The 20,664-nt window shown below is 37.1% G+C and overlaps 1 protein-coding gene across 1 annotated transcript in view; it reads right to left on the bottom strand.

Annotated features, from left to right (window-relative positions):
* MEGF9 (multiple EGF like domains 9) overlaps nucleotides 1–20,664 on the bottom strand; it is a gene marked incomplete at both ends in the record, with an annotated part of 77,789 nt that overhangs the window by 16,169 nt on the left and 40,956 nt on the right. The window lies entirely within an intron of this gene.

Genomic DNA, 20,664 nt, shown 5'->3' with positions numbered 1-20,664 from the left:
AAAAAAGAAAAGAAAAATAAAGACCTGTTAACAGACCACTTATGCTTATCCATAGGTTTAAAATGAAAGAACCAAAGACTCACATCTTCATATCTGGAGAATAAGGGCACAGAGCTGGATTTTGAAAAGTCAGAAATCTATACTACTGAGATCAACTAACAAAGAATTTAAGATGGAATTTCCTCATCTGGCATCACTTTTTATAGACATGAGTTAGTTGCTAGTAAAGAACCAATGAAGTATGGATAATTATATCAGAAAGAAGAATATGGAATTATTTATAAAGGAAGCACAAACATTGTGGAACTAAGCTACACTAAGTATAACTAAACATATATTACACATTCTTAAATTATCCCAGACAGAATTATCAGATTTTCTTATGGTGTCAGTGCTTAATTATAGAATTTATCACACTCACAGGTGTGAACAACTATTACAAGGTTTAAACACTTGAAAAATTCTCTCTTAAAATGTAAACAAAGAATGTATTTTCTGACATGAAGTTATTCGTTTTCCAAAAGGAAATTCAATGGTGTGTCATCTCAAGATATTGTACATATTTATGTCATACAAGTAGTAACCAAAATATCATTTTAAGCGTTCTGTTTTAAGATGAGTGGGTGGAGAATCTTCAGAATTTCCATTATTTTACTAGGGTAGGAAGGGTGGAACACAGGAAGGGAGGTATCAGGGTCTATGGAAAATTCATAGCCTGAGGAGACAGAGAGAGCTTGGTTCAAATTCCAGCTCTGCTGGTAACTAGCTGGGACTAAGTTCTTATTCTATCTTGGACTCAGTATTCTCATTTGTAAAATGAAGATAATTATACCAAACTTTGTAAAGTTCTTGTGAGGATTAAAGATCACATATTCAGGGTACTTAGCACAGTGTCTGGCACATAATCAGTACTCAAAAATGAAAGAACTATGAAGGTGATGACAATGGTCCTAGATCTTTAATTTTTTCTGTGAATTGTAAAGAGAATGAGTTAGAATCTCTACTAGGCAAAAACAGACAAGATTATTTACTTTTTAAATTCTGTTAACAAACCTAGAAAAATGGCAAGAATTTATGGGGTAATTACTAGTTTGGAGCAAAAATGTGGCTAGGAAAAGAGAGCACATTATGAACACATGGTAGAAACAGTTTTTGGAAAGAAAATTTAAAAGTTGAGAAGGGAAAGAATCAGCAAAATCCTACATTAGGTGGGACCAAAGCCAGCAAGAACTGATATGCTTTTGTACCAACTAGCTAATTGATTTAACTTTTTTCTAAATTGCCAAATGTCTTGACATGTTTTACATTATCAAAAACATTGTCTATTTTCTTCCTAAGATTTACAAGGTATAAATTATGTGCATGGCATACCTTTATATATAATGTTATCAATTTTAATTCAAACAGTCACAGAGTAACTACAAAGGTATAGTTCTAATTAGGGGAAATTAATTTATTCAGAAGCCTTGCTTTTCCTCCTTCCTCAGACAGCTTACATGTTGTCACTCTGACATGGAAAGAACAAGAAACAGAAAAAGAGAGATAATTAAATGTATCAATTTTCTTCTTCTGCCTCTTTTAATAACTAAAAGCAATTTAGTTTAGGAAGAGACTTAAACTACTAGTTAAAACAGAGTCTGAAATTAGAAAATTGCTGATTGCAAGCTCTCCCAATATATTAAAAATAATATTAAAAGGCAGCTAGCAAAAGTTTTTCTAACCAGAAAAAGCTTTTACATGGGAAAATAAACAACATGAAAAGTTATTAACAATCCTTAATATCATGTTTGGCTCATGGTTTGTAAAGGTAATGAAAAAAATAGTTTCTCCTTTTTGTGAAAGAAACTCAATAATCAGACATTTTGGCAAAAGACTATTTGCATTTAGTGTTCCTCTGTCTTTCTAGCATCATGGAAAAGACCATTATGCAATGAGCAAAGCTCCTTTTCTGGAGGAAAAAAGAAGATAGCTTTATTGTTGAAAACATTGGGCTATTATGCTAAACATTCCTTGTTTTTTCGAGTCTAAAATATGTTTAGAGGAAATTCATATTTGAACAGAAATCCTTCATACTCAAAAAGGGCACTGCCTAAGTGTAAAAATATTTTCTGATAGCTGGTCTTACCAAAGTCAAATTTTAAAGTTTATTTGAAAAGCCAGAAGTAAAACTTAATGGTAAAAAAAATAAAAGTATCATATTTCCAGAGCCACAACTTGGGAGGGCAAACTTAAACTAGGAAAGTTATTTTTTATTTCCTTCACTTTTTTTTTTAATGGAAGAAATATAGCCATAAGAATTCGCAAACCCACACAATTACTCCATTATTTGATAGTGATTTCTGCATTTCAGAAGTCATTTTGAAAACAGAAAAAGCATGAAGTCCCAGTATCATCTTCTTGAAAAGATGATGCTTCTCACATGTTAACATTTGTATTCTTTTGTAACCACTGTAAAAGGTTTGCTTAGTAAAACGACAATTATTAATACTTAATTTGTTTTCACGCTGAGTTCTAAAAATTAACTTGTAGCGCTTAGAATTTAGAACTCATTTTCTCACAGAAATGACAGCATAAGTGGTGGCTTAGTTTCCAGATGAGCGAACAAAAACCTGTTTAACTCAAAATGTTGATATCAACAGTACTGAGGACCAAGTCCTTTATACCCAAGTCCTAACTAAGCCTTTGTGTTCTGAACCCTGTAGGGGGTGGAGTGGTCAGGGGGCAATATTAACATTTATTGAATTCCTACTATGGGTTATAAATAAAGTGCATAGAGCAATATTTATCTACACGTTACTTAATTTTGTCCTTACAATATGACATTCATTAGTTTCAGTTTTGTCACTTTCTTGCTGTTTGATTATTGGGCAAGTTAAGTTTCCACATCTGAAAAATAAGAATAATAAGCCCTGTTTCAAAACATTGTAATCATTGGCTAAATTTACATATTTAATTGTCTTCCGAATATTAGTAGCTCCATATATGGTAAAACACTAATATTGTCAACATCCCCAATTGTTAGAAAATCAGCAATGTGAACGACTCAATTTTCGAGGTCACACAGCCAGAGAGTAATCAGAATCAGAGCCTAGGTCTTCTGCCTACTAATACAATGTTTTTTTCTCTCTCTTCTATATTACAGATTACCTCTATGTACATAATGAAAGCAGTTCAGAAGGATTTAATGTGCTCATCTCTATAGACTTGCAAAACTCCTAGAAGAAGCTTTTTATGTTGATCTTCTCCTGGCTCAGTCGTCAGTCATTTAAATATCTCCTCAGTTGAATGAGACTTTAAAACAATTGCCAAAGAAATAAGACATTGCTTCCGACCTGTCTCAATACAATTACAAGACTTAGGAGCTCTTGTTTCCTACCTGTATCTAGCACTATTTGCAAATGCCCCTATAAGAGCCAGTTTCCTTGCAAAGTTTTCTTTTTCCCCCTACCAACTTTATTGATATAATTTTGCAAAAGTTTTTCAGTCTTTATTTTTAAATTATGAAATATTCTTTCAAAAGTAGACAAATTTAGGGCTTCCCTGGTGGTGCAGTGGTTAAGAATCTGCCTGCCAATGCAGGGGACACGGGTTCAAGCCCCGGTCCGGGAAGACCCTACATGCTGCAGAGCAACTAAGCCTGTGTGCCACAAGTACTGAGCCTGCGCTCTAGAGCCCGCGAGCCACAACTACTGAAGCCCACGTGCCTAGAGCCTGTGCTCCTCAACAAGAGAAGCCACCGCAATGAGAAGCCCGCGCACCGCAACGAAGAGTAGCCCCCACTCGTTGCAACTAGAGAAAGCCCACGCGCAGCAACAAAGACCCAAAGCAGCTGAAAATAAATAAAATAAATAAGTTTATTTTAAAAAAAACAGAAGTAGACAAATTTAAAGACAATACAATCATCTTTGAGTTATTTAAAGAACAATAAACTCAAAACTTTGATACCCACTAGTGAGACATTTGAAGCCCCTTAAGTGTCCCTCCTCAACTGCACCCTTTCTCTTGCCCCAGAAACAACTAAGTTTTAATCATTCTTTAGCTTTTTAAGAGTTTTACCATCTCTGTATGTATTACTAAATAATATATAGTTTTGCCTGCTCTTAAACATCATTAATAAAAATAATTATGTATAGTTCGATTCACTATTTTCTTGCTCAGTAGAATATTACGTTTTTGAAATTCATCACTGTAAATTCGTATAGCTGTAGTCATTCATTCTTCTCTGCTGTATATTTCATCATATGAATATAACCCTATGTACTTATTCATTCTTCTAGACATTTGGGCTGTTTTCATTTGTTATTGTGGATACCAAAGGCTTCTGTGAACCTTCTTGTATGTCCCTTCTGGTACACATGAGCATGCTTTTCTCTAGGGTATTTACCGAGGAATGGAACAGCAAGGTAATAGTTTGTGCATGATCAACTTTACTAGGCAATGCTTAACTGTTTTCCAAAGTGGTAGCAACAATTCACACTCCCACTACTAGTGGAATAGTGGTCTCATTGCTCTGTATCCTCACCAACGCTTGATGTCATCACCTTTTTAAATTTGGGGCAATTTGGCAGCTTGAAGCGGTATCACGTTCTGGTTTTAAATTGCATTCTCCTGATTATTAATGAGATGGAACATGTTTTCTGGAACATGTTTTCATGTTTATTAGCCATTTAAGCTTCCTCTTCTATGAAGAGTCTGCCCAAGTATTTCTCACATTGATTTGTACACATTCTTTAGGTATTCCTGGAAAAGCAAACCTTTATCAGTATAATGTGCTACAATTATCTTCTCTCAGTTTGTGGCTTGTCTTTCCACTCTTCATAAGTTTCATAGTTTAAGGAAGTGTTAAGATATGAACTCTGGCACTTAACGACCTGGATTCAAATCCTGGTTTTATCACCTACTAGCCATATGACCTTAAGTAAATCATTTAAACTCTTTGTGCCTCAGTTTCCTCACTTATAAAATGGAGAAAATAATAGTACCTCTCTTATAGGTTTGTTGTGATGATTAACTTAGTTAATGTGTCAAGCATATAGTACAGTGCCTGACACAGAGTAAAGACTATGTAAGTACTGTCATAACATTAACATTATTGTTTAGGAAATCCTTCCCCACCTCAAGGTCATTAAGACGTTTTATGTTTTGCCTTTCACATTTAGGTCTTTAATCCACCTGATCTTTATTTCTGCATATGAAGAAAGTTAGAGGTCCAATCTCATTTTCTTCCTTACAGATAATCAAAGCTCTAGTACAATTCATAGAGAAGTCCATCCTTTTATCCCTAAGCTTTAATACTTCCTATGCCATATGTCAAATGTCTTCACAATCATGGATTGTTTCTGAGCTTTCTTTTTTGTTCTATTTATCTGTTTGTCTATTCCTGAACCAATACCACACTGTCTTAATTACTATAGCTTTATTCCCCCCCCCCCATTTTTCACATAAAACTTTTTGAAAATATAGATATATTGAAAGAACAGTATTTTGAGTATCTGTGTATATATTTTGCTTTACCTAGTACTCCCCTAACCCCTTCTCCCAACTCACATCACTTCAGCCACAATCACCCTGCTTTTGCTCAAATATGCTAGGCATGCATATTCCTGCATCAGGAACCCTGTACTTGCTGTTCCCTCTATTAGCAATACCCTTTCCCTAGGGGATCCACATGGCATGCTCCCTAACTTCTTTTTGTTATTTATTCAAATGTCATATTCTCAACAAGGCCTTGGCTAGCTACACTACCTAAAATTATAATATCTCTTACTATTTAACATAATATATATTTTATTTCCTTGTTTATTCTCTCTCTCCCCATCAAGAATGTCAGCTCTTAAAAAACAAAAGGATGTCAGCTCTATGAAATCAGGGTGTTTTATCTGTTTTTTTCCACTGCTGTATTCCCACGGCCTAGCACAGTGCCTGGCACATGATAGACACTCAAACTTTTTTGTTTAATGATTATGTTATCTGGCTCCAAAATCTATGTACCTTTTTTTTCATTAACTATGATGCCTTCTGAGTGCACTATTTGTCTTCAATTTAGTCCATTTAATATTTTCCAAGCACCTAATCCTGATGCTTTATATCACATTTAAATAAACCTCTTAGAATCTTAGAAATAGGATATTTATTCTAGGTGAGCAAAATGAGACATTTAATGACTGGTCCATGATGGGTCAATCAACCTTGGAAGACAGTGATCCCTTGGGTTTGTTCTTTAAAGTAGGACAAAGAAGAGCAGATAAAAATAAAATTACTAGCCCTCAAAGAAAATGCTGTTACTTAACTTCAATATTCTATTATGACCCTGTTAAAAGGGCCTCTTTAACGTTTATAATCCTTATATAAACAAAGAACAGAGACTAGAATGCCTGCTGGTTTTCTCCTGCATGTAAGTTGACATTAGGTTTTAGGGGGCAACATTGTCCACTAGATCAGTGGTGCTCAAACTTAGGCATGCATCTGGAAAGCTTGTTATAACACTGACTGCCCGGCCCTATCCCAGGATTTCTGATTCAGATAGGTCTAGGGCTGGCCCCAAGAATTTTCATTTCTGATTAATACCTAGGTTATGCTGATACTGGTCTGAAGACCATACTTGGAGAACCACTGCACTAGACTAACTGGGAAAAAGATCATTGTTCTTATTTCACTCCCTACTTTTAATACTCTTAGCCCTGACTTAATTTCCATCTCTAGGCTTAGTGCTGAACCCTTTATTTGGTATCAGTTCTGACCTAAGGAGAGGGTACTTACAGCCATCAACCTCAGTGATGTCTGTCATCAAGTTCCATTTGCTTACTGGTTCCTTTGACCTCAGTCCCCTGTATTCTCAATGACTGAATTACAACTATTGTCCCTAGCTTCTCAATGCCTGGCTCCTGGTCCCAGTTGCCCTGCCTCCCCACTTCCCACCTCAATGGCTAGGTCCATGACACTTGTTTTCAGATCTCCTGCATGTCAAATGCCTGCCATTTAGGCTCCAGCAAGTCAGGTGGACTCAGCTTTGATATTCATTAATGTGCTAAGTCCTACCTTTCAAATGATTCTCTACACATACTCTCATTATTTCAAATTGCCTTCTTCTATGCAATATTTATTTTTATTGCCCAGATCTGACTTCTAGATTTATGTCTCCATGAGCCAGTTCCTAGGTGGATGAATCATGCTAACCACACCCAGAACTTCACTTACACTGAGCCGCTGCCATATCTAATCTTGCCCATTCTATTTTAGGGTACAGTGGGGAGAACCTTGGAGTCAGACAGACCTAGTCTCAAATCTAAGCTCTGCCACTTATTAGTTATGCCATATTGCTAAGTAACTTAGCCTCTAAGAGCAAGATAGCTAAGTTGTTCTGAGAAGTCAGAGAGGTTATATGTGTAAAGCATCAAGCATAGAGGTTCAACAGTGTTCATTAGATGTTAGTTTCCTTCTGATCCTCCTGCTAAATTATGCAGCTTCCTTAGGTAAACAGTTTAGTCAAGAAAGCTAAAACTATTTCCCTGCAAAAACCTTTCTTTCAAATACCTATAGTATCTGTTTTACTGGACATTCTATTTAACTGTAGAACTTAAAAAAAAAATCAACTCAAGACCAGGAAAAATAAAAATTAAAGAGATGGTTGTAGTGTATGTGTTGGGAATTGGCAGAAGAGACGAAGGGATTCCGGTACTGATAATATAAGCCATATTTTCATTACTGCTTTTGGCAATGTGAGAAGAACATCTATGCCCTTCCTGTATAGTATTCAGAAAACTTCTTACACTTGATGGTATCTCAGATCTCTTTGAGAACCGACTGAATGTTGCAGACCTTCTCCACAGAAAAATGCACAGATTCACCATTACATTTCATGTGCTTCCCCCTCTTAGGTTAAGAACTCCTGACCTCGAGCACAGGGGGGTATACTTACCCAGAACTGCAAGCCATGGGAGTTTAATGCAACAGAAAGAACATGGAATATGGTGTCAGAAGACCTTGAGATGACTCTTCTCACTCTGGTATGTAATAGATATCCAACTTTGGGCTTATCATGTAACCTTTCAAATATTACTTCTCATCTGTAATTTGGTGGATAACAATTTTTACCTCCCTCTCAGGGTTGTTGTCAGAATCGAATGAGAAAATGTACAGGAGAAAAGAACACTATTACTTCTAAATGACTTTACAGATATTAGTTATTAACATTCTCTGGAAACCTACTGAATTTATAAACACAGAGGCAAGCTTGAAAATTCCAAATTATTGAAACTAATGGAATATATCATACCAGAAAATTATCTTAATAAATAAAAAAGCATAATAATGATTTTAATAATAATGAAATTAATAATTTTAAACTAGTCCTATACACTTTGAATGTCAAAATTATCATGGCTGAAGCACTTATGCTCCTTTTTAAAGGAAATCTTGAGAAACTTCAAGCCCAAATCTCTAACTGGGATTGAGAAATTTAGATATTTTGAGTGCAAATCAAATCCAAGGAGAAAAAAGATGAATAGTCCCATATTTCTCTCTACCCTACAGGAAACATATTTCTTGCTATGAAAAAACCATCTGAGATGGAGAAAGTCATGCTGATTTAATTTTCTTTCAAGGGACACAGGGGAAGACAAAGCCTTCTCTGTGGGAACAAGCGTCCTTCTATTTTAGCCTAAGTCTACTAACATTTTAGAAGCTCTTCTTTTAAAACTTTAGAGAAAGAAGATATTTAAAATATTAAAGTAGGCTACGAATTTGATCGTATATTCTAACCACAACGTCATACATCTAAAATGGCAGATCTCCATGACAACAACGTAAGTTTATTTCCTTATCCTGATTCCTCTTATGGATCTAAGGCTAAAAATTGTCACCAGGACCAATTCTGCCCTCATAATAAGACAGTAATGCTATCCATATTCCCTTGACTGACTGTTCCAAATAACAATTCTATTAACTTTTTATTTTGAAATAATCTTAGATTTAAAGAAAAGTTGTAAAGATAGTGCAGAGGGTTCTTGTATACCATTCATGCAACTTCCCCTAATGTTAACTTCTCATGTAACCATGGTATATTCATCAAAACTGAAAATTAACATCATTACAATGCTGCTAACTAAACTATAGACTTTGTCAGATTTTCCTAATTTTTACACTAAGGTTCTTTTTCTGTTCCAGGATCCAATCCAGGATATTACCTTACATTTACTCATCTCCTTAGCCTCTTCCAATCTGACAGTTTCTTGGTCTTTCTTTGTCTTTTATTACCTTGAACCTTTTGAAAAGTACTGGTCAGGTATTTTGTAAAATGTTCCTCAATTTGAGTTTGTCTGATGTTTTGTCATTAGACTGAAGTTATGAATTTGGGGTAAGGATATCACAGCGGTAACATGCCCTTCTCATTTCATCATATCGGAGAGTACAGGATACTCACATGACTTATTACTGATGATGTTATCTTTACCACTCAAAGGATAATTTTTCATGCTAGGAATCTGTCTATATGGTAGCTAAACCTAGGATGGTTACCACGCTTATTTGGAAAATAAGCAGAGGTTCAGCTGCTCAACTAAGAAACACTGGGAACTACTGAAGGCAGTATAGTCAGACAGGTGTTGGTTTGAGTCTGTTTCTGCCACTTACTAGTTGTCTGTTGGGGGGCAAATTACTCAAGTCTCAGTTTCTTCACCTGTAAAATGAGAATAATACCACTTCAACAAGTTGTTATTTTATCCTTACAAGATAGTACATATAAAGCACTTAGCTTGGCACATAGTAAATTTAGTAAATTTAGTAAGTTTAGAGTGAAGAGGCCCCACTGTCCTGAGAGAAGGGTTTAACAAGACCTTTTGTATTGGGGAAGAAGGGAGATTTATAGTTTGTTAGGTAAAAGATTCTACAAAATGTCCTCAACCAGTACTCTTGGAACTGGCTTATACACTGGGATGTAGCTGCACATATAAACTAAAGGAGCCAGTTGTTAAATCTCTATAACTTCCGAGCCCCAATTCAGAGTATAATTGAAGGAACTTGGAACCCAGGGAGTGGGTTCATCCTACCTCAAAGAAGCGTTGCTGCCAACGATTCTGGACCAGTAAAAGCATCATCTCAGTAGTGAGCAAGGATCATCTGTCAGGTTGTTCAGGGTCAGGCCTCAACCCCAAAATTCAATATAAGAGTAAGAAACAATAAGATCAGTGAACTGATCAGAATCATGTTCCCCTGATACTCAGCATTAGAGGGGGATTGACTCCTAGAGCTACTGGAAAATTAGTAATTAATTGCTGGGGAATGGATTGATGCAAAAAGAGGGCACTGGATTTATGCTACTGAGGCATATGAGTGTCAGAGTAATTAATTGTAAAATAAAAGAGGTATGCCTATATTTGAAGCCCGTTCATGGAAAGTTTATCAGTTGTATAAGCTTTCAACTTCCCTACATCTGTTGTTTGCTACCCCCACAGGCCTCTCTATAAAGACGAATAGTTTTTAAAATGCTTAAAAGGTAAAGGGCCCCTGGATTTATTTTTAGCAACACAGAAAGAACATGAGTATGGGGACATGGCTTGACACTTAGCAGCAAGGCTTATGAGGGAATAAAAATCCCATGGGATACAGTGGGTGGTAGCAACTACTGAAGCATAGGAAAGCAGATTCAATTCCTGCAGCCTGCAACAAAGGAAGAACGGTAAGCATACAGTGAGGGTATCGGCCTAAGAAGGAATCCCGGGGCTGAGCACTTGCCTAAATTCAACTTAGAAACACAAACTGCCTTTAGATTTGTGTGCATGTATTAATGCAAAAATCATAAAATTTCTAGAGAACTATGCACAGAAACACTATCATGGGGCAGATCACCATTCTCCTTTCTCTCCGCAGTCTCTCCAATCTCACAGTTTTCATTCTGCCTCTGATCTCCCTCTACTTATATCCACCCAATCTACTACTGCTAGAACACAGTGCTGATCTTTTACCTGCTTAAAATTGCTTTGTGAATAAAATCCAAATCATGTGTCTGGCCCTTAAGGCCCTCTGGGACCTGACCCCAGCAGGACTTGCCAGATTTATCTCCTCTGCCCCACTGCTCTTCCACCTTACATCCTGTGTAAGCACATCTCTGAGATGTTAATCTTGCTGTTTCTATTCTGTAACGTTCTTTTCCACTTTTTGCATTTCTGTATGTCTAAATCCTTTCCTTCCTTCAAACTGAGGTCAAAAGCTATCTCCTCAATGAAATCATCTCTGATTTTTCCAGCTATAAGTGATATCTCCCAGTTTCTTAATCCCCTTAACATTTTATCTTTCTATTTTATGATGTGGCTCAGCTTTTACCTTGTATTATATATATATGTATATATATATGTATTTCTTAATGACCTTACTAGACCAGAAGCTCCTTTGGTCTTCACATTGTCTTATTTATTTCCCACAAGGTCTGTTAAAGTATCCTGCACATAATTTGTTAAACAAATAAATACCTTGGTACCAAATACTACATTTATATGAACTTGATTATCTGTACTATTAGCATATATATAACTACAGATGTGGGGGAGCTTCTCAGAAGAAGCAAAATAAATAATCTTTTAATATTATCAATAATAAAACTTTAACTTTAAAAGATTTCTTTTAAAAATTCCAAACTGACCTAGAACTGGCTTCATAAAATGAAAGAAGCAGAGGATTCTGCAATATGCTTTAGGAAAAATTACGCATTTGATCAACAGAAACTACATCAATTCACTGTGACATGTTACGTTAATGTTCACAAAGGTCACCGATAGCTGGGAGGAGAAAGTGTTTTGTTTGTTCTTTTCATTCGACTACAGATGATATCTAGTTAATAATTAGAAGACCAGGAGGGCAGATCATGTTCTGTATTGAAAGGAGGATTTAAGACAGAGTGCACTGAAAAACATACAAAGCTTTCCAAACTGTAACAGACATGCATTATTTACACTTAAACCTCAATGCACTCAGTGCCTTTTCTAAATAAGCCCCTGTCTGGCTATTTATTAACATTCAAATTTTATTCTAATCTGTTTTACCATGAACTTTACATGATTTATTTTCTAAGATATAAACCATTTGGAACTGTAGAAACATTTATTGAAACAAATGAACCATGATAGGATAAGGGCTGAGATCAGTTACCTGCTTCTGACCAAGAAAGCTACCTTTTAAAATTCTACCAGCAAGGAAAAAAATACTGAAGTGTACCAAAAAAAAAAAAAAAAAAAGTAATTTAAACTAGAGATTGGTATAATTGCAAGAATAATAACAGGGGTATAGAATAAAGTTATTTTTAAGTAAAATTAAAGCTATGAGGCTTTGTTTTGTTTTCCTTAGAAAATGCTAGTTTCCTTTCCTAAGAATATGCTAGCTAGTTTACAGTATTTCTTGAGTTTGGCACACAATGCATGTGCAACTGTCTACCAGACACCACTATCTGAATGTCCCATAGAAAATGAACACGTTGAAGCCTAAGATCATAATCATCTCCTTCCAACTTGCTTATCCACCTGTATTCTTTTTTTTTTTTTTTTTTTTTTTTTTTTTGCGGTATGTGGGCCTCTCACTGTTGTGGCCTCTCCCGTTGCGGAGCACAGGCTCCGGACACGCAGGCTCAATGGCCATGGCTCATGGGCCAAGCCGCTCCGCGGCATGTGGGATCCTCCCAGACCGGGGCACGAACCCGTGTCCCCTGCATCGGCAGGCGGACTCTCAACCACTGCGCCACCAGGGAAGCCCACCTGTATTCTTTATCTAGTTAATAGAATCTCTCTTCACTCATGTGCCTGTGTCAGAGCCAGAGCCAGAGCAAAAAACATGGGAGTCATATCTATCTCTCTCTTACTCTATAAATACAATCAACCATCTAGTTCTGTAGATTTTCTCTCTTATGCTGGTTCCCTCCTCTCCAGCACCATTGCCAATGTCAGTGTCAATGCCTTAGATCAGCCCTTTAATTTCTCTTGCTTGGAGAGTTGCACGATAGCCTTCTCCCTGGTCTTTCTGCCTGAGCTCACTCTCTCTATCCACCAGACTTCTGTTGGAGTAATTGTTCTAATGAGCAAATCCGATGTTACTCCTTACTCAGTATTCTTCAATGGACAAACTAATTTACATGGCATATCAGGCCCTTCGTGGTCTGGCCCTGTTTACTCTTAACCATTCACTCATTCTGTTCATTCATCAAGTATTTACTGAGTCTACTTTGTACCAGGCATTATTCTAGGTATTAGAGATACAACAGTAAACAAACAGACAAAAATCTCATCTTTTCAACCTTTCCTCTCTACCACTGCCAAGGGTTCCCTGCCATCAAGAAACAGTGAGCCACTTGCAGTCTACTAAAACGTGGCTGTTCTTTCACGCAAACTTCTACTCATCCTTCAAATTTCAACTTAAATGCAACTTCCTCTCTCAAGACCTCCTGAATCTCCTGTGTACTTTATAAATACTCATATTATGTTTGTGTGTCTATCTTTCCATTTCAAGTTTCTTGAGCACAGAAATAATATCTTTTGACATATAGTTGGCAAATGCAATGTCTGTTAAATGAAATAAGTGAATAAAATGACAAAGGTTTCCTCAAGTTTTAATTGTTTCTAGTGATCAAATAACTTTTTCTTGATGTCCCAGAGTTGCAGGCAAAGTAATAAGTAAGAGTTTACACAAGCAACTGTTACTCCTTATTATTACACAACAGATGATTTTCAGAGCCCCATATGAATGTAAGTCTTGGCGATTTTGTCATCTTTCTATTTGACATTTATTTCAGCCTAAGTTTATTTCATGGGTAAAATTTTGCCCTCTGCCCTGCGGCATATTCCCATAATTAAAAATGCAGAGTAGTAAATATTTCAACGTACACTATACAGCAGCAACCACAGGTTTTATGGGAAAGGATATTACGCAACGACAGAACTTTGTTATCTCACAGAGACAGTTTTAAATGATGCATCTTGTATACTAACCTACTATGGATACATTAAAAAATCTCAAATCAGTATATGACTGCCTACATATAAGTCAACCATGACGACATTCTAAGGCTATATTAAGAGAGTTAGGCTCTCACTAGGCATACTGCTTTATTGAGATAAAATGCTATCTGATTTCTCCATTCATTTATTCAACATATGTCCAAATGTGAACCAGGAAAATATTAGAAATGCATTCCAAAAGCAAAAGTGAAAATATAGATATTGTAGACCAAATCCTTCCCAATTAAACAGGTTGGAACACCACTGTTGATGTGAGGGGTGGCCATCTGTCAGTACATAAAGGAACTTGTGTTTGCACACAAAGACATTGCTCAACCCACATCTGGCTCCTGCAGCCAAATTCTACCCTCACTGGGGCAACTCCCACTGAAATATATGGGCATAAAGATCAGGCAAAAAAAAAAGAATAGGCAAATAAATTTTTTAAAAGCCAGCTATTCATTCATGGACAGTAGATGTATCAGAGAATCTGGATAGAATTGAGTCCACATTTCTACTTTCATTTTTAAAAAAAAAAAAAGAGAGAAAAAGAAGGTCATGACAGAAGAGAATTTGCATATGTGTTAGGAGATCATATTCCTCATCTCATTGTATAAACTTAGGAAATTCTCTTGGATTCACATGTTTTTTCTCTTCACATCTCTCTTCTCAAATCATAACCTGTAAGGCACAACTCAGTTCCTACCTCCTCTGGGAATCCTTTCCTAATTATTCCTGCTTTTTTCCTACTCTAAACTACTCTACTTAGAAATTTAGCATATATTTATAAACTTCCTCTAATATTCTCAATGTCAACTAAGCTAAAACTGGGATTACTCTTTCCCAAGAAGAGTTATTTATATAGCACCAACTATATAATCAGAAGAAATTCCTATAAAATATCAAGTAGTTGGCACCACAGCATAAAAGTTTCTTACAATACTCACTCACTTTGCTCAATATCTGAGATTTTGAGAGGGGCTATACCAACATAATGGATAGGAATATATACTATAGATCCAGACTGCATATGTTTCTATTCCAACTCTTATTTACTGGCTATTATATCATAAGTTAGGCAAATTACCTAACTTGCAACTCTTTTCCTGTACAAATAAGAAGAATAATAATAGTGCCTTTCTAATATGGTTGCTGTGAGGATTAAATTAATCACTACATGCAAAGGCCTTAGGATAGTGCCTAGCATGCATTCAATTCATTTTAGCTGTTATTATTCTGAAGTATGAAATGTCCAATTTTAAAAAGCATATACGGGTTTCTTTAAAATGGAAGAAAATAAGCTAAACTTTTTTTCTTCTACAGTGAACAATTTCTTCTTTAGCCTACCAACAGAAACAGATATCCCAACCCCTACTCATACCCAAGACTGGTTGACTTAATTCTCCTCTTTTGTGAGTCACCAATTCTATTCCTCATTTAAAAACAAAAACAGGGGACTTCCCTGTTGGTGCAGTGGTTAAGAATCCACCTGCCAATTCAGGGGACACAGGTTCAAGCTCTGGTCTAGGAAGATCCCACATGCCGCAGAGTAACTAAGCCTATGTGCCACAACTACTGAGCCTGAGCTTTAGAGCCCGTGAGCCACAACTAGTGAGCCCGTGTGCCACAACTACCGAAGCCCATGCACCTAGAGCCCGTGCTCCACAACGAAGAGAAGCCACCGCAATGAGAAGCCCTTGCACTGCAACGAACAGTAGCCCTGCTTGCTGCAACTAGAGAGAAAGCCCATGTGCAGCAACAAAAACCCAATGCAGCCAAAAATAAAAATAAATAAATAAATTTATAATAAATAAATAATTTTTTTAAAAAATTAAAAAACAGACTCAACTACTGGGGGGTTACTGAGCCGAATCTAAGTGCCAGTTACAACGTAAGTGGGTATACACACACACAATTTAATTCTCACAAAAATTCTTCATGCTACATTTATTAATCCTATTTTACAGATGAAAACACTGAGGCTCAGAGAGGTCAAATATCTTAAGATTGTACAGTTAGTAAGTGGCTAAATCAAGAATAGAATCAAAGTACTAATTTCAGATTCTACCTCCTTTCTGCTACATATCACACTACTTGCCTACAATTTCCTTTTTCCCTTAACTTACCCACATATAATTTAGAGCAGAGCAGAACACAGAGGTGTTTCCTCAGAGTTCACCCATATGTTCTTGCCAAAGTACATAGTCCCGCAACTTCCCATTTCTGTTCCTCAAGTCTCATGTCAAATTAACTTCCTTTCTTGTAGTAAGAAATGCAGTGCTTACAATTTGTATGGAAACACAAAAGACCCCAAATAGCCAAAGCAATCTTGAGAATGAAAAACGGAGCTGGAGGAATCAGGTTCCCAGACTTCGGACTATACTACAAAGCTACAGTAATCAAGACAGTATGGAACTGGCACAAACAGAGAAACATAGATCAGTGGAACAGGATAGAAAGCCCAGAGATAAATCCATGCACATATGGTCACCTTATTTTTGATAAAGGAGGCAAGAATACACAATGGAGAAAAGACAGCCTCTTCAGTAAGTGGTGCTGGGAAAACTGGACAGCTACATGTAAAAGAATGAAACTAGAACACTCCCTAACACCATACACAAAAATAAACTCAAGATGGATTAAAGACCTAAATATAAGGCCAGACACTATAAAACTCTTAGAGGAAAACATAGGCAGAACACTCGATGACATAAATCACAGCAAGATCCTTTTTGACCCAACTCCTAGAGAAATGGAAATAAAAATAAACAAATGGGACCTAATGAAACTTAAAAGCTTTTGCACAGCAAAGGAAAACATAAACAAGACAAAAAGACAACTCTCAGAATGGGAGAAAATATTCGCAAATGAAGTAACTGATAAAGGATTAACCTCCAAAATTTACAAGCAGCTCATGCAGCTCAATATCAAAAAAACAAACAACCCAATCCAAAAATGGGCAGAAGACCTAAAGAGACATTTCTCCAAAGAAGATATACAGATTGCCAACAAACACATGAAAGGATGCTCAACATCACTAATCATTAGAGAAATACAAATCAAAGCTACAATGAGGTATCACCTTACACCAGTCAGAATGGCCATCATCAAAAAATCTACAAACAATAAATGCTGGAGAGGGTGTGGAGAAAAGGGAACCCTCTTGCACTGTTGGTGGGAATGTAAATTCATACAGCCACTGTGGAGAACAGTATGGAGGTTCCTTAAAAAACTAGAAATAGAACTAGCATACGACCCAGCAATCGCACTACTGGGCATATACCCTGAGAAAACCGTAATTCAAAAAGAGTCATGTACCACAGTGTTCACTGCAGCTCTATTTACAATAGCCAGGACATGGAAGCAACCTAAGTGTCCATCAACAGATGAATGGATAAAGAAGATGTGGCACATATATACAATGGAATATTAGCCATAAAAAAAAAAAATTGAGCTATTTGTAGTGAGATGGATGAATCTAGAGTCTGTCATACGGAGTGACAGTAAGCCAGAAAAAGAAAAACAAATACTGTATGCTAACACATATATATGGAATCTAAAAAAAAAAAAAAAAAAAAGGTTCTGAAGAACCTAGGGGCAGGACAGGAATAACGCTGACGTAGAGAATGGACTTGAGGACATGGGGAAGCGGAAGGGTAAGTTGGGATGAAGTGAGAGAGTGGCATGGACATATGTACACTACCAAATGTAAAATAGATAGCTAGTGGGAAGCAGCTGCATAGCACAGGGAGATCAGCTCGGTGCTTTGTGACCACCTAGAGGGACGAGATAGGGCGGGTGGGAGGGAGACACAAGAGGGAGGAGATATGGGGATGTATGTATATGTATAGCTGATTCACTTTGTTATAAAGCAGAAACTAACACACCATTGTAAAGCAATTATACTCCAATAAAGATGTTAAAAACACTTTTTTAATAAAATAAAAAGTCAAAAAGAAAAAAAAAAAGAAATGCAGTGCTTAGAGCTGGATTCTGAGCTCCCATGCTTTCCTTCTAATGACTTTCTTTAAGCACAAGTTTTTTTTTTGTTTTTTTGTTTATTTTGTTTGTTTGTTTGTTTTCTTTTTTTTGCGGTACGCGGGCCTCTCACTGTTGCGGCCTCTCCCGTTGCGGAGCACAGGCTCCGGACGCGCAGGCTCAGCGGCCATGGCTCACGGGCCCAGCTGCTCCGCGGCACGTGGGATCTTCCCAGACCGGGGCAAGAACCTGAGTCCTCTGGATCGGCAGGTGGACTCTCAACGACTGCGCCACCAGGGAAGCCCTAAGCACACGTTTTTAAATGACTTTTGTGATGCACTGCTTGCTCTGACAAATTGCCTGACATTTTGAAATAATATTATTTTAAAATTTTAATTAGGGCTTCCCTGGTGGCGCAGTGGTTGAGAGTCCGCCTGCCGATGCAGGGGACATGGGCTCGTGCCCCGGTCCGGCAGGATCCCACATGCCGCGGAGTGGCTGGGCCCGTGAGCCATGGCCGCTGAGCCTGTGCGTCCGGAGCCCGTGCTCCGCAACGGAGAGGCCACAGCAGTGAGAGGCCCGCGTACCGCAAAAAAAAAAAAAAAAAAAAAATTTAATTAAATATTACTCCGTAGTAACTCATAGAAAAGAATTATGGATTTATCTCAAAATTTTAATATGCCTACCCTTGGGGCCAAAACAATCAAGAAATGAGGCTTCTGTGCTCCGATGGAACTTTATTTACAAAAACAGGCAGTGGACTGGATTTGGTTCATGGATTTGGTTTACAGACCCCTGCCCTAGACCTTCGAATGTCCAGTGCACTTTTCCACTACTTTATAGTTACTACCTATTTTCAGAATGGTGTTTCAGCCTGTGTCACTTGATGACATTCACTGTCAGGGAAAAGATAAATAAAAAGTAATTTGTAAAAGACCTATGAAAACAGCAGTATACTACATAAACATTAGTATTACTTTTTTCCCTCTTCTCCAGCTTTTCAAACTCTCTCTCACTCTTCTCATTTCTTTCTCCTCTAATAAGGTAGTTTGGCCTATAAGTAAACACAACACTTTTTTATCTTTCCAAAAGTACTCAAAGCAAATGTGTTTGCAGAATCTTATTTTAAAAGAAGTAGTGGACAGGGGACTTCCCTGGTGGTCCAGTGGTTAAGAATCCACCTTCAAATGCAGGGGACACGGGTTCGATCCTTGGTCGGGGAACTAAGATCCCACATGCCATGGAGCAACTACTGAGCCCACATGCCACAACTAGAGAGCCTGCATGCCGCAACTACAGAGCCCATGTGCTCTGGAGCCCACACGCTGCAACTAGGGAGGAGCCCGCACACCACAACAAATATCCCGAGTGCCGCAACTAAGACTCAGCACAGCCAAATAAATAAATATTATAAAAAAAAAGTAGTGGACATGCCTTTAGGTACCAGAATGAACAAAACTTATGCAAATCTCATCTTTTAAAATGGTAAGAAATGTGGGCCTTCTGAATATAACTTGTGTCGGCATGTTTTAGGGGAGTAAAGGGAGCAATGGTAAGCAACCGTTATATTCTCAAATTCAAGTAACAAAGTGATTATCAGTTTTCTCATTATAGAAGCTATACGGCATGATGATAAGAATACTGGACTTAGTACTGGAAGACCAAATTTGGAATTCCTTTTCTGTCACTTACTATCTTTGTGATTTAATAACCTACATAAAAGGAGTTGCTATGAGGATTTAGACAGTTAACTATTTAAAAATACCAAGCATCATAAACATCAATTATTGGTGTATTTGAAATTATAAACTTCTTAAGTTCACATCTATATTTTTAATAGAAGTACAATATGATACAGTATTGTACAATACAATTTTTTGGGAGGGGCTGTGCCGCACTGCATGTGGGATCTTAGTTCCCCAACCAGGGATCGAACCCAGGCCCCCTGCAGTGGAAGCGTGGAGTCTTAACCACTGGACCACTAGGGAAGTCCCTGTACTATATGATTTATAAAGCATCCAAAATATCTACTGCTAAGTATAAAGAAACTTTTCTGCCAAGGAGCTAAAAATTATTTAAAATACTCCCTCATCAAGCCAACAATATTCCTCTGAAATTGAAAGAAACCAGAATTAATTGAGTGATGTGTGCTGGGTATTTTACATAGATTCTACTCATTTAACCTTCACAACAACCTTGAGAAGAAACTAAGGTGCAGAGAAGTGAAATAAGTTGCTGAAATCACAAAGCTCCTAAGTGGCAGCCGATCTTCGATCCATACCCAGGTTGATCCTAAAGCTCTGTTCTTTTCATCACATAACACTGCCTCTTCAGCTTTTTCACTTGGGGTCCACAGAAAGCTAAGTACCTCACACAAGGTCAAATGATAATTACTTTCAGTGGAGTAGAAGGCAAATCCTTAGATTACAGGGCACTGTTCTACTAGATTAAGTCACCTACAAATAATTTACTATTTTAAAGGTAATTTCCAGACAATTTCTGCTTAATCTAGTTTTGGTCCCCCAAAATGTATATACTGGTACATAGAGCGAAACCAGTCTTTTTCACACTAATTAAAGACATTAGGATATTACCAAGTTTAAGCCTTACATGTGCAAAGAAACAGCTTTAGAATTTTGAAAAGAGAAAAAATAAACCAAAGAATAAGTTTCCTGAAACTCTAATGGTATGTTAATAAACATAACAAGGA

This window comes from Hyperoodon ampullatus (genome assembly GCF_949752795.1).
Source record: "Hyperoodon ampullatus genome assembly, chromosome: 6".
NCBI classification, from domain to species: domain Eukaryota; kingdom Metazoa; phylum Chordata; class Mammalia; order Artiodactyla; family Ziphiidae; genus Hyperoodon; species Hyperoodon ampullatus.
This window is presented reverse-complemented; position numbering and strand designations above follow the sequence as displayed.